Below are 14,100 nucleotides of genomic sequence, written 5' to 3' on the forward strand. Positions count from 1 at the left end.
AATAACAAAACTTGTTCACTTATTTGTTCTGGACATCTCTAATCACCTCTCATCTGAAACATACCCATGAAAGTTAATATTTAAGCTGAATCAGACCAACCATATCATCAAATGGGATGGGTGAAATGATCTGTAAAATCGCCCTTTTGCTGCCAGATAACGCTCATCTCTGGCAAAGCAGACAAATGGTACATTCCTCTGTCTTCCAAGAAACTTTAGTTCACTAATGGAATGCAAGAATAGAACAGTGTCTAGTACATGCTCCATGTGCCTTTTAGGATTAAGATTAAGAAATGGAAGACAGGAAGAATATCTTGCAGCATCTTGTTGGAGTGTTAAAAGGCAAATACTGTAGAATACATCTTCCCTTTGTTTATTGGCGGGAATAGCCAATACCACAAAGGACAGGCTCGGGATCCACCTGGGTCTTGACAGACGTGTACACTGGGTCCAAACAAATAAAATGAAATTTAATGCAGAGAAAAGTAAAATCCTACACCCAGCTAAGAGAAACCAAAGTCATATATATAAACTGGGTGAAACCATATTCGATAGCAGCGACTGCAAGAGGGATCTTGGAGTCTTGGTGGATAACCAACTAAATATGAGCCAGCAATGTGCAGCAGCAGCCAAAAATGCCAATACAATCCTGAGTTGCTTTAACAGAGGGATACAATCTAGGACTAGGGAGATACTAAAACCATTCTATAAAGCCTTAGTTAAACCACACCTAGAGTACTGCATCCATTTTTGGTCACCACGCTACAAAAAAGACATTGAAATGCTAGTGAAAATGCAGAAGAGAGCAACCAGGATGATAAGGGGACTGGAAACTATAACATACAAAGAGAGGTTGCAGGAACTGGGCATGCTAGTCTAGCAAAGAGAAGGACCAGGGGAGATATGACGGCAGTGTTCCAGTACCTGAGTGGCTGCCACAGAGAGGAGAGGGTCAGACTGTTTTCCAAGGCACCAAAAGGCCAGACTAGGAATAACGGATGAAATTGACCAAAGAGAGATTCAACCGGGAAATAAGGAGGAACTTTTTGATGGTGAGAGCGATCAACCAGTGGAACAGCTTGCCTGTGGAGGTTGTGAGCGCTCCAACACTAGAGACTTTCAAAGGGAGATTGGACTGCCACTTGTCCGAAATGGTATAGAGACTCCTGCCTGAGCAGGGGGCTTGGACTAGATCAGCGGTAGGGAACGTTGGCTCTTCTATGACTTGTGGACTTCAACTCCCAGAATTCCTGAGCCAATCATGCTAGCTCAGGAATTCTGGGAGTTGAAGTCCACAAGTCACAGAAGAGCCAACGTTCCCTACCCCTGGACTAGATGATCTAACAAGATCCCTTCCAACTCTAATAAATAAATAAAATAAAAACCTTCTTAACTATCCTCAAACACCTTTTTTAAGTGTTGTTTCATAACTTAATTGTGATTCTCAATAGGTTTCTCACATTATCAAAGTTCTTTCATTGGGACTAAATTAAATATGTCATACAATAGCTATTTAAATGTGCCACTATTTAAAAAAAAAAAATCAGAAGAGAAGTGTTAATCTTTCAACCCACAGTAGAAATGATATCTGGAAAATATTCCAAAACACATTCCTTTGATTTTACTAAAAAACATAGATTAATAACATCAATATTAGGGCAATTTTGACCTAGCCAAGAAGAATTTTATGAGAAAGAAATATATTCAGCCCATATTTTGCTCCTCTGACTGTCAATTCTGAAGTTGCCTGGCTGAGGTCATCTTGGAGGGTTCAGTGTTGCCACACTGGTGATGAGGGATAGGGGCAGGGTGGCGGGAATAGAGACAGTTGGGGTTTTTTAGTCAAAGCAAAATAGTTTTCCCCGAAAACTAAGGACATTCCCGCAGGTGGCTGAAGAGAGGAGGAGTGAAATTTCCAAGCAACTGGGTAGAACCTTGATTAGGCCATGTGGCTGATGGGTTGGGAGGGGGGGGAGCTTTTACTTTTAATTAGGTGAAAACTAATTAGATGAAAACTAAATTCCAAGACTTTTCAGAATGCACCCAGTTGTTCTCCAATTGGTGACATTCAGAGGCTTTTAATCCTGAAAGAAAGCAAGGCTAGAAAAAGTTTGGATGGAATGATTTAATTGGAAGATTATTTATTCAAATACCATCAAAATAGATACAAACAAAGCAGGTCCCCACTTTCCCCATTTAATCCTGAAACAAAGCAAGGCTAGAAAAAGTTTGGATGGAGTGATTTAATTGGAAGATGATTTATTCAAATACCATCAAAATAGATACAAACAAAGCAGGTCCCCACTTTCCCCATTTCTAAAACAGACACAAAGGAGCTGCATTGTTTCGCTTTGCTTCTCAGCGATTTCTGCAGGACTGCACTGACATTTATGAATGGCAATTCTCATAAATCTTTCTTCCATTTTCCTGAAAAAGAAAAAGGTTATAGCAGTTGGGGTCTTCCTCATGTAAAAAAGTATGAATAAATGGAGCTCTGATTTTCTAAATCTTACTCTGGATCCAAGAACTGCGTTTATTTTTATTTATTGTGCCTTCTAGTCAATGCTGACTTTTGACGACTGCCTGGAAAATTCTGTACGGTTTTCTTGCCAAGATTTTGCAGAAGTGGTTTGCCTTTGCCCGTTTCCTAGGGTTGAGAGAAGGGCACTTGGCTAGGTGCCTAAAGCGGGAGAAGAACTCACACCCTGCCAGTTTCTAGCTTGGTACCTTAACCACTACACCAGGCTGGCTCTCCTTGAACTGCCTAGATTATCTTATTAAAAGGGCCACAGCCAAATGAGTCATTTATGGATTGATAATTGACTTAACTTATTTCAGCTTATTTAACCATGGCCAGCAGGGAGATGTTATCTATGATCTATCTCTTATCTCTAATAGACAATCTGTAATCTATTGGAACATTGTTTCAAGGCTATTTCCTTACCTAAACAGAGAGACAGGATGACCAAGGGCAAAAAGCAATGGGGCCAAGAGTGATCCAATTTGGGTTGTCACCAAGATTTAACTTCTCTCTACCATAATTGTAGAGAGAAGAGAGAGGTAGAGAGAAGTTTCCAAAATCTTGCAAAACTAAACCTTTTGTACTAGTAACCGACATAGATCAGATCCTGAAACATTACTCCTGGGACACATATATTAGCTTTCATTCTGTGGAGCAGGAGTGACTTTTGATATTTCTGTCATTGTGATTGCACCAGGAGCTGATGGTAGGATTGGTCTACCTGATTACTTGAGGGGTGGAGTGTGACTGGATTATTTGGTCTCCAGTGGCCAAAGGAGTTACATAAACTTCAGGTTAACCTGAATAGACGGGGTGGTGGTGGTCAAATTTCTCTTTCTCCCTTCTTATATTAAAGCGAGTCATGTAAGAGTGAAGAAAGAGAACCATTTCAAAATTGGATTATTATAGTCTACTCTACAATGATAAGGTAGAGTTCCAGTATTCATGTGGCATTGGTTTCCTGATCTGATCTATACTGAAAGGGTGGCAGTTCTAATCCTTGTGATACTGGGAATATCAAGGTTCCCAATACTATAGATAATTCCTACCATATTTAGCTGAACTGCTATGATTCTATTTCAGAAGGCCACTGCAGCAATGAGATACAAATCCTTGACACAACTCCATCATTACATTTGCAAATGCCTAGTGTGGCTTTGATCACCTGATCCTTTGGGGAAATACACAGAAAAGATAGAAGTCAGCTCAGAATAGAGATCTGTCTCTTTTTTAAAAAAAATTGCATTACAGGTTTACTAGTACAAAAATAATTAAACTAATACAAACTAAGGAAAATATAAAAACTAAATTTAGGAAAAAGAGGTAGAGGGGGGGAAGAAAAGAAAAAAGAAGATATATAAAAGATGACTCCCCCCTCCTTCCATAAATCAAAAATAATTTCAATAACTTAACACTTTGTCCAGTATTTCATTAAAAATATTCTTCCCATATTTCGTCTACTCTCAATAACCAGACTGTAAAAACTCATAATTCACTGGACTGAAGACTCTTCAAGGTAGAGGACTGCAGTTTTTTGGTGAAAAATGCTTGACTAAGAATTGCCACCAATCTACAGAGCCATCGGATTTTGTTAATGAGAAAGATGATGCCAATTTTCTTTCACAATATGAGATGCCCTTAGGCAGAGTTAACCAGTAGCACACTATGGGTAGAACAAATAAGACAGCAGAACCTTGCATAGGAAATAAAACTTTTAGTTTCCGTCAATATTTTCAGAGGGGGAAAGTTCTAAAAACTTAAGCTACAATAAGAGTTACACATAATCGCTTCTATTTCAAGATACAGACTTTTGTCAACTGAACATTATAAAAACATTAAGGACAAAGATAAATAAATAATTTAAAGTAACAGCTCATTGCCCTAAACTTAGAATTACTTGGAGCTCTTTCAGTGCTGCATTGCCCTTAGCAATTCTTGCTCTAATTCCATCTCTTCGGTCTTCAAAGGCTTAACTGCTTTTAGGGGGTGCTTTTGTGGATACACAAAGAATTTAAAAGCTTGTTCTGACAGTTATCCCTTTGGATTCACCTCAAAACAAATATACTTTTATCAAATGGTAAGATAAAATATATTTTTTGCAATTTAAGAGAACTTTGTTATGGGAAAAGGTTAGAATAAATTTCTTCCCAAGTTGACGGAGTAATTGCATTTTAATTTAAAGAGTTTTAACTCCAATGTACTTATCAGTACTTCAACTTCTTAATTTAGGTGATCAGATGAATCCTAGTACAGTGGAACCCCGACATAAGAGCTGCTCTACTTAAGAGCAACTCGAGATAAGAGCTGGGAGGGGAGAGATATTTTTGTTCTACTTACAAGCCCAAATTCGAGATACAAGCGCCAAGGAGCTGTCTCCTGAAGCCAAACGCTAACTTCCGCGTTCGGCTTCAGGAGACAGCTGCGAAGCGGCGCGCGTGTTTTAAAAGGTTGCAGCCGGCCTGGGGGGCTCGGGGGGGGTGCTTGCAGCTTTCTTTCTTGCTCTTTTTCTTTCTCTCTTTTACCTTCCCTTCCTCTATTTCTTCTTTTCTTTCTCCTTCCCACCTTCTTCCCTCCCTCCCTCCCTTCACTCATTCCTCTCTTACTCTCCCCTTTCATAAGTTTCCTTGCTTCCTTCCTCTGTTCCTGTCCCTTCCCTCTTTCCTTCCTTCCTTCCCACCCTCCGTCCATTCATTCACCCATTCCTCTCTTGATCGCTTAAAGCCGGTCCCTGGTGCAAAAAGGGTTGGGGACCTCTGTCCTACAGGATTGGGTGGCAGAGAAGTTGAACATATGTAAATTTAAAAGTTTAAGAAAGTTTACAAGTTAAGTGAAAGAAACTTCATTATTCATTTATATGTACATGTACATTTCTTCATTAAAAACATGTCTTTCTGCATAATTTAGACTAACTTTGTGAGTTTTTTGAGGGCTGGAACCAATTAAAATTATTTACATTAATTCCTATGGGGAAAAGTCGTTCGAGATAAGAGCTGCTCGACTTAAGAGCCCAGGTCCGGAACGAATTAAACTCGTATCTCGAGGTACCACTGTAGATGGTATTTCTGGACTCCATTGGACCTTTCTTCTTCTTCTATAAAGCTCTTATAATAATAGAAATTCCAACTTAGCTCAGACATGGAATAATGGGGATCCATGTTCATCTTCGGTGGAACTTTTAAAAGGTGGAAGCCAAGTCTTATTCGGATTAGGTTCAGCTTCAATGTTGTTTCTTGCCAGTAATCGAAAAATGGTTCATTACTGCTTCCAGAATATATGTTTGAGTTGCATAGTGGTGATGTCCTGGTAGACTCCCAACTAAACACTAACCAGATATTATCCTGCTTAACTTTTTCAAGGCAAATAAGTTCACCTAAGTGCCAGCCCCTGTTAAAAAGAACCTTTTCCAGCCCCAAATTACTGATAATAGAGCTGGAATGTGTTCAACCCACTTTCATGTAAACAATAATTCTCAAGCCCAAACCCAAAGACAACACTATGAAATTAAACCAGAGCCAATACTTCATTTGCATACACCTAATAGTCAGATTCTTGCCAGGCTAAAACTAAAACTCTGTAACCTCAACATATATCCTGAGAGATTTTGGGATGTGGCTGCCCTGAACCTCTTCTCTTCTTCCATCTTGGAATAACACATTATCTTAATTTGGGTTTCTCTCTAGAATGGACTTTCTCCTCCTGGCAAACCATGGTGCTCCTGCTAGAATTCCTCCCCACTCCTTTTCAGGATGCACTGTCCATCACGGCCCATGGGTTATGAATGCACATATACACATCAGTTCTTACCCCTGTAACCTTTCTCTTAAAACTTTTGTCTTCCTATTTCTGATATTGAAAATCAGCGGGATAGAAAGCACATAGATTGCAGACAAGAAAACAGGAGACAGGAGAAAGCTTTGGTGTCCTTCAGGTACTCACATGCTTCATTCAACAGTTCAGAATGCAGCAGCAGTAACAAGTTGGTTCGAGTGCTGATTGTTACTACAAAGCCTTATATGACATAGAGTCGTGATGGTGAACCAATCAGCCTGCACACGAACTGTTGCTGTAGCTCAGCTCCAGTACGCATGTGCACACACCGGCCAGGTGATTTTTGGCTCATGCGGAGACTCTAGGAGGGCATTTTCGACTTCCGGGGGGCCTCCAGGGGGATGGGGAATGGCATTTCCGCTCTCCCCACGCACGTGCACACTCTGGAATGAGGTTCACTCTAAGATCTGGATGGCCCTCACCGAATGGGTGATTTGAAGGAGCTTGAAGACCTAGGTTTCCTCCCATGCTTTTGATTAGGGTCAGTGAAGCCTCTGTGGCTTCTTCTTTCCCAGTTCAGTGTAATTCCAGCACCTTGCTATCTTTTATTTCCATTTTGTTTTGGGTATATTTTTTTTAAAGTTGGGAGTTGGGCGGCATGCACATGCAATATCAACTAAATAAATATAAGTACATTTTGCTCTTCCAACTAGTCCTTTCCCTCCCTGTACTATCATTGTTAACAGAGAGCTCTGCAACTATGTAGTTTGATTTAGAGTTGAAACACTATGAATGAATGAACAGTTTTACTATAATGTGCCACCGTGTTTGTAGCAAATGTTTTGTATTTGGTTTGTTTGTGCTGTCTTATCTCTTTAATCCTTTTTGCCACCAACTGAAGTCTCTTTTCTGTCATTTCCACTTCCATTTCATAAGAGCCAGAAAGAGAATGAAGTGGCAAATTGGATATGTTTCATTCCGGAACTGCTGGCTTATATATTCATCAGCAGATTGCAGGAGAAGGGATCTGTTCGAATATGATTGGAGGTTTTGCAAAATTTGCACAGCTAAATTGGAAGACAATTGTTATATATATTTTTTCCAGGAAACTATTACAAAGCTAGCCGAAAGTACAATCTTTTTTCAGCCTTAGAAACTCCATTTTGTTAATGTTAAAATACACAGAAAAGCAAAGTACTTAAAGCAGCATTAAATGTTCAATGCCATCTCATTAAAAAACAACTATTATTTTGCAATAAAATTACTTGTTTCAAAATTCTATAGCTACTTATTGTAACATATTACCAAAAAACCTGAGTAAAAACATAACTGCAAACTACTTAACATGAACATTTGTCACTTGTTCTTATTTTAAATGCAAGTCAGGATTCCCATTTCTCTTCAACTGTAGGAAGAGGGAGAAAAAATTTAACTCACTGCTGTGCTACCTATTGCTATGTGAAAGAAAGAATCCCAAAACATAGTAAATAATTTACATATCAACAAACATGGTTGTGAAGATTCCTTGGATTTTAGCCCTAAAATTAATGTATTGCAGATAGTCCTCCATTTACGACCATAATGGAATCTGACCATTAACAGTGACAGTTGTAAATCAGGTCACTCATATGATTAACCTGATTTTACTATCCTTTTTCATGTGAAGTGAATATTGCAGTTGTTAAGCAAACCAATTGTTTGCTATGGGCTATTTTTGCTATAAAACAGAAGTAAATGCTGGCTTTTGACAAAATGTTGTAAAATACAGTCAAGTGATCACAGGACACTGCAAATAGCCATAAATGCGGGCTGATGGCCTAACACCTGGTCATGTGACTCAGGGAAGGAAGCTACTGTTGGAAGTAGATTGGCAGTGCCCTCGGGGTGGTAACTTCGAACAGTCACTAAATCAGAGGCCATAAGTCAAGCACTATCTGTATTTGCTTAGTCAGTAATGCGCATAGCATAGAATGCTGAAATAAGACAACAGCCAATTTGGTCTAGTGGTTAAGACTTCAGGTTAGAAAGTGGGAGACCATGAATTCAAGTCCTACCTCAGCCATGAAAGCAGCTGGGTGACTTTGGGCCAGTTGGTCTCTCTTTTACCCCAGCTAACCTCACAGAGTTGTTCTGATGAAAATGGAAAAAGGAAGGGGTGCTGGATATGGTATGCTGCTCCGAGTCTCCGGAGAGGGGCGGCATACAAATCTAATTAATTAATTAATTAATTAATTAATTAATTAATTAACAAACAAACAAACAAACAAACAAACAAACAAACAAACAAATAAACATTGGTTTGAGTTATTTCTATAAATAATAAAGGTGGGATGGATGGATGGATGGATGGATGGGTGGATGGATAAATAATAAACAAACAAACACATACACACACACGCTAAACATTCTACACTGTTTCCCACTGGGAGAGATGGCAGAAAGTTACAGTTAGACCTCATCCTTCTTGCAAGCAGACCAAGAGGTATTGTATTCTATTTGTCTCTACCAAGCCACTTTTGTTGGGTAAGCTTTGTCTATATTTACAGGACAAAATTAAATATTTTGAGAGCAGAGAACTCCAGATGTCTACTGTACTCTCCTGACAACTCTAGAGCAAAGGAAGAGCCTCCCCTAAGAGGTTTCATCCTACGGCATTTGCAAACTGTAAAACTCAATTACAGCCTATAGCTATAAAATGTTAATGCCTTGAAATTTAGCCATACCCCTAGGACTGTCAGTACTACTTTCTACAATGCTTTGGTCTATTTCAGAACAAGAAAAAAACAGAGAGAGAGAGAAGCTGGTGGCTAGGCAAGCTGCTAAAGTCTGATAAAAAAAATCAGCATGTGATGTACAATATTGCAAAGGATATGTAGGGACAACCAAAAACTTTTGACTCCCTCATATATTTTAGTTTCATAGCATTCCTATAGCATTGTTGTGAGCCGCCCCGAGTCTTCGGAGAGGGGCGGCATACAAATCTAATAAATTATTATTATTATTATTATTATTATTATTATTATTAATTATTATTATTATTATTATTTTTTATTATTATTATTATTATTATTATTATTATTATTATTATTATCCCCAAAGAAATTTTTTGAAGTACCCTTCCCCTCATGCCTTGTGCCTAGTAGCCTCTTCTGGTCATATTCTTCTTCCCAGAGTCACTTTGGATAGTGAGGGAGGCATATAAATGTAATTAATTAATTAAATATCCAGGGCCCAGATTCATGGGTGCTGCATTTTAGGGGCATTTTAAGACTTGAAGAATCTAGCTTCACACAGAGATAGAAAAAACAGGGGGGCAATAAATGGTTACTAGGGGTGCGGGTGACCAAAGACTTGCATGCTGCTAGAACGGACAAAGATCCAAGAAAGCCATCCTTACATTTAACCAGTAAGCCCTCTGCCACCTTTTTGTCTCTGTGGTCTTCTCAGAATCTTGCTTTATGTGACAGACCTTTCTGTTCATTTCTTAATCCTTAATAAATTCTTCATTTATTAAGAATTATTAATTTGCATAGCACTCCATCTCCCTCCTTCCTCCAAGGTTTCCTAGCGCAAAGAAGTCGTTTGAGAATTGGGAAAAGAGATGTCTTATATTGTCTAATAAAATTAACAGCTGTTGAAAGTAACGAGAGCAAAAGATAAAGGTGCTAGGAATGGATGAAAATTATTATATTTTTCGGACTATGAGATGCACCGGTGTATAAGCTGCACCAAGTTTTCAAAAAGGTAAGTAACAAAAAAGGTTTTTGTCCTCTTTGGCCCCAAGAGCACTCTGCAAGCCTCCCAAACCCTCTTTCACAAAAACAGAACAATTTTCATCTGTTGGGGTGGGCAGATGGTTTGGGAGGCCTGCAGAGAGCTCCTGAGGGCAGGCAAAAACAATCCCATTTTTGCAAAAATTGACCCATTTTTCACCCATTTTTTTGCAAAAACACGGGCATTTTTACTTTTCCCCAGCCTCCAGAAGCACGCTGCAGGCTTCCCAAACCCTAGCTATATTTGGTGTATAAGATGCATTGACATTTCCACCCTCTTTTGGGGGTGGGTGGGGTGAGGTGTGTCTTATATTCTGAAAAATACAATAGTCTATCAATTACATGCTGTCCCTTGGGAAGGCTTTTTGTCTAGTTAGTCATTTTAGTCTGGACTTCTCTCTTTTTATTTTCCTTCACTGCCCAGTTACTTTTCTCTCCTTTTAACTTCATCCATTCTATTCTTCCCCTTTCTTTCTTTTTCCTTCCTTTTCAGGGGAGTCAATCCTTCTATTTAGCTCATTTCAATCCTGTTTCTCCTTTTGGGGCTTTTTCTGTTGGGAAAGGAAAAGGGAACACATGCATCTTTGCTTCTATGTTCTTATGGAAGAGTGGTTTGAATGTAAGAGGACGAGAAAGAAGAATACAGCCCAGTAAGGTATATTAATGTTACAAATGAAGGGTTTATAAGAGCCTCTGTGGCACAGTGGTTAGAGTACTGTACTGCAAGCTACTTATCCTGATCACCAGCTGTCAGCAGTTTGGCAGATTGAATCTCAGTAGGCTCAAGGTTGACTCAGCCTTCCATCCTTCCAAGGTCAGTAAAATGAGGACTCAGGGTGTTGGGGGCAATATACATACTCTCTGTAAACTGCTTAGAGAGGGCTGTAAAGCATTGTGAAGCGGTATATAAATCTAAATGCTATTGCTATTATATTTCAGGAAATTATTTTTAAATAGCAATTATTAATTGTGGAAGTTGTCCTGGGTCTAACTTTTGTGGGAATAGAGAGTATGACTGCTAGCAGGTATATATACATACATAGGTGCATATAAAGCCAAACACATCCAAATGTCAGTGCATATTTTTCTGGGTGTGGGGAGAGGGGAGAATTAGGATATCTCCAGAAAATATTTCACAATTCACAATATAGGCTGACAAGAAGGGAAGCCAAGTCTTCCTTTTACATTCTATAGTATTTCACTTCCATCTTATTATTTTAATTTCATAATAATTATAGCCTCCATATTAACACATTATTCTAAAATTATGTCTGTTTGTTTTTACTTCATCTACACTTTTTACCCATAAAGAGAGAAAAAACAAGTTCTTCTATTTTCAATTTATGTAACAAGAAACTCTGTATTGTCTTTGCTGCCTAGTAAGTGCTGTAAAACTACAGCTTTTTCATTATTATTGGTTTCCTACAGCAGTATCTCATTTTATCTCTTCCAATTCCTTATTTCTGTATTTTTGTTTGTTTGTTTATTGTTCATGTAGATAACAAGTGAAAAGAAAAAAGGAGAAAGAAAACACACACACACAAAAAGGAACAAAAACAAAACATTAAATGGACACTTCCATAATGTGAATTGTACACATCATAAAACTGAAAAAATAATATTATGACTATAAGGGATTTGTCCACTTAATGTTTTGTTTTTGTTGGTTTTTTGGTGCGTGTGTTTTCTTTCTCCTTTTCCCCTCTTTCTTGTTATGTATGTTCTGTTTGCCTTGTGTTTTTTAAATTTATATTTATATAAATTTAAATTTATATTTTAAATTTAAATTTATATTTTAAATTTAAATTTATATTTTAAATTTAAATTTATATTTTAAATTTAAATTTATATTTTAAATTTAAATTTATATTTTAAATTTAAATTTATATAATCAATAAAATCATTTTTAAAAAGTGAAAAGGCAGGAATTTATTTGGATTGTAATTTGTTATTAAATGATGCATTAAGAAGCCTGGAAGAAAATAGAATATGACTTTAAAGCAAACACTTAAGGGTTAGTGGCCAGGAGAAATACAGTGGGAGCATGCACTGTAGGAGAAAAAGTGACAAAATCTGGAGGACGAGGTTAAAAGAAAGATCAGACTAGAATCCCCATGTAGCCATAAGTGGACTCAACACATCAACACAGACACACACACCTCATTGAATTCCATGGACCATTATCTAACTCCAAACAAAGGCTAACCCAATTAGTTGAGAAGATTCCTGTGTTGTAAATTTTTAGCAATAAATCAATTTAATTGGGCCTTCACATGTGGACCTGGTCCTCCATGCCTGGAATGCACATGCCCACTGCAGGAAAAGGAAGACAGTCACTGACTGGTCTTCCTTTCAGAGAGTACTCTAATAAGCGAGTCAAGTTCACAATGGTGGAAGCATCTCCAACCTAGAAAGCTGTACTCCTCAGTGCCACATTCAAAAATGTATGATGTGAAACCTAGCTACAGTCCAATTCCCTGCTTACTCTAAGTATCCAATAAATTATCTTGACAGTTCCATTCTGTTGGAGAAAATTCCAGTAATAGGCAGTCTACCTCAAATTGTTCCACTATATAACAGCTTTTCATATCAGGAAATTCCTTTTAATACTCAGACTGAATTTATATTTTGCTTTCAACCTCCTGGTTTCAACAGAAAACAGCTCTCCCCTCACCCACCAACTTACTCCCCACTCTCCCCCCCCCCCCCTTGCAAGCTAAAACATCTATTTGAAGCATAAATAATTTCTTATTCAGGCTTCATGTGCATCATGGAGATTTGGCAGACCGAAGAGGAAGGCGTTCATACCTCCCATCTTTGTTGAGCAGTTTACTGTGTGCTAGAGCAGATTAAATGGCTGGTCTATAGGAATTTCATTTTGCTGACCAGATGCTCTATTGCCAATATCCAGGATATGCTGCTGGGCTTGGATGAAGTTAGAAATTGTGATCAATGCCTGTTTGCAAGAAATCATATCCCTCCATACCATAACAGTAAAGACAGAAATAAGGCCTTTATTAATGAAAATTAGGAGAACTTTACAATTATACATCAGATTCAAATAGTCTCCCTATAATATAGTTTTGTTGAGAAAAGAGTGATTACATAGTTCTACTTTATTTTAATTGATGCTGATTTTCTGGATCTATACCAATTGAGTTCTTACCTGGGATATGTTATCAAAACTGGGTTGTGGTTGTGGTTTTTTTTTTTTAAAAACTATTAGTTCTTCTGCAGCTATTGGCAGATGTCCATGTCACTGGCTGTGACATCCTTTTTAATTTTCTGAGAGGATTCTGCCTTGTTGGCATTTAGAGTAGTTCCAGCCCATCATTTCTAGAAAATAGTGCTAGAACAGTGGTTCTCAACATGGGGGTCGGGACCCCTTTGGGGGTCAAACAACCATTTCACAGGGGTCACCTAAGATCAGACTTGGGAAAGATGCGGCTCAAGGGCCGGATGTGGCCCGCCCACTGTCTGTGACCGGCCCGCGGCCCGCGGAGGTCGGTCCAACTTTTCTAGATAAGAACTGGGTGTTCAAGATATTATATATTATATATAATTATATATATATATATATATAATATATATAATATACAGAATAATATATAATATAATATATAATTTATAATTATAATATAATTAACTCAGTTCTACCCAATAATATACAGTATTGGGTAGAACTGAGTTAATTATATTAGTCCGGCCCTCTAAAACCACCCTAATTTCTCATGCAGCCCTATGGCAAAATTAATTGCCCACCCCTGCCTAAGAACATGGGAAAAGACAAATTTCCCATGGTGTTAAGAACTAGAGCTTCTATTCTGGCACCTTGGAACATATGTTTACAATATGACCAATCAGGCATTTACAGTGGGGGTATCCCTCTGCCCTTCCTACCAATCAGCTTAAAGTTCGGTTGAGAGAATTGGCACTAGACTTATGATTGGGGGTCACCACAATATAAGGAACTGTATTAAGGGGTCACGGCATTAAAAAGGTTGAGAACCACTGTGCTAGAAGAATGTTCTTCAACTC

General features: G+C 38.2%; 1 protein-coding gene and 1 long non-coding RNA gene across 6 annotated transcripts in view; one reads left to right on the forward strand and one right to left on the reverse strand.

Annotated features, from left to right (window-relative positions):
• The window catches only part of ADGRL3 (adhesion G protein-coupled receptor L3), a 688,180-nt gene that overhangs the window by 528,941 nt on the left and 145,139 nt on the right, over positions 1–14,100 (reverse strand). The gene's annotated exons all lie outside the window — the stretch shown is intronic.
• LOC139162019 (uncharacterized) overlaps positions 1–14,100 on the forward strand; it is a 68,450-nt gene that overhangs the window by 727 nt on the left and 53,623 nt on the right. The window lies entirely within an intron of this gene.

Source organism: Erythrolamprus reginae, chromosome 2 (assembly GCF_031021105.1).
Source record: "Erythrolamprus reginae isolate rEryReg1 chromosome 2, rEryReg1.hap1, whole genome shotgun sequence".
Classification (NCBI taxonomy): Eukaryota; Metazoa; Chordata; class Lepidosauria; order Squamata; family Dipsadidae; genus Erythrolamprus; species Erythrolamprus reginae.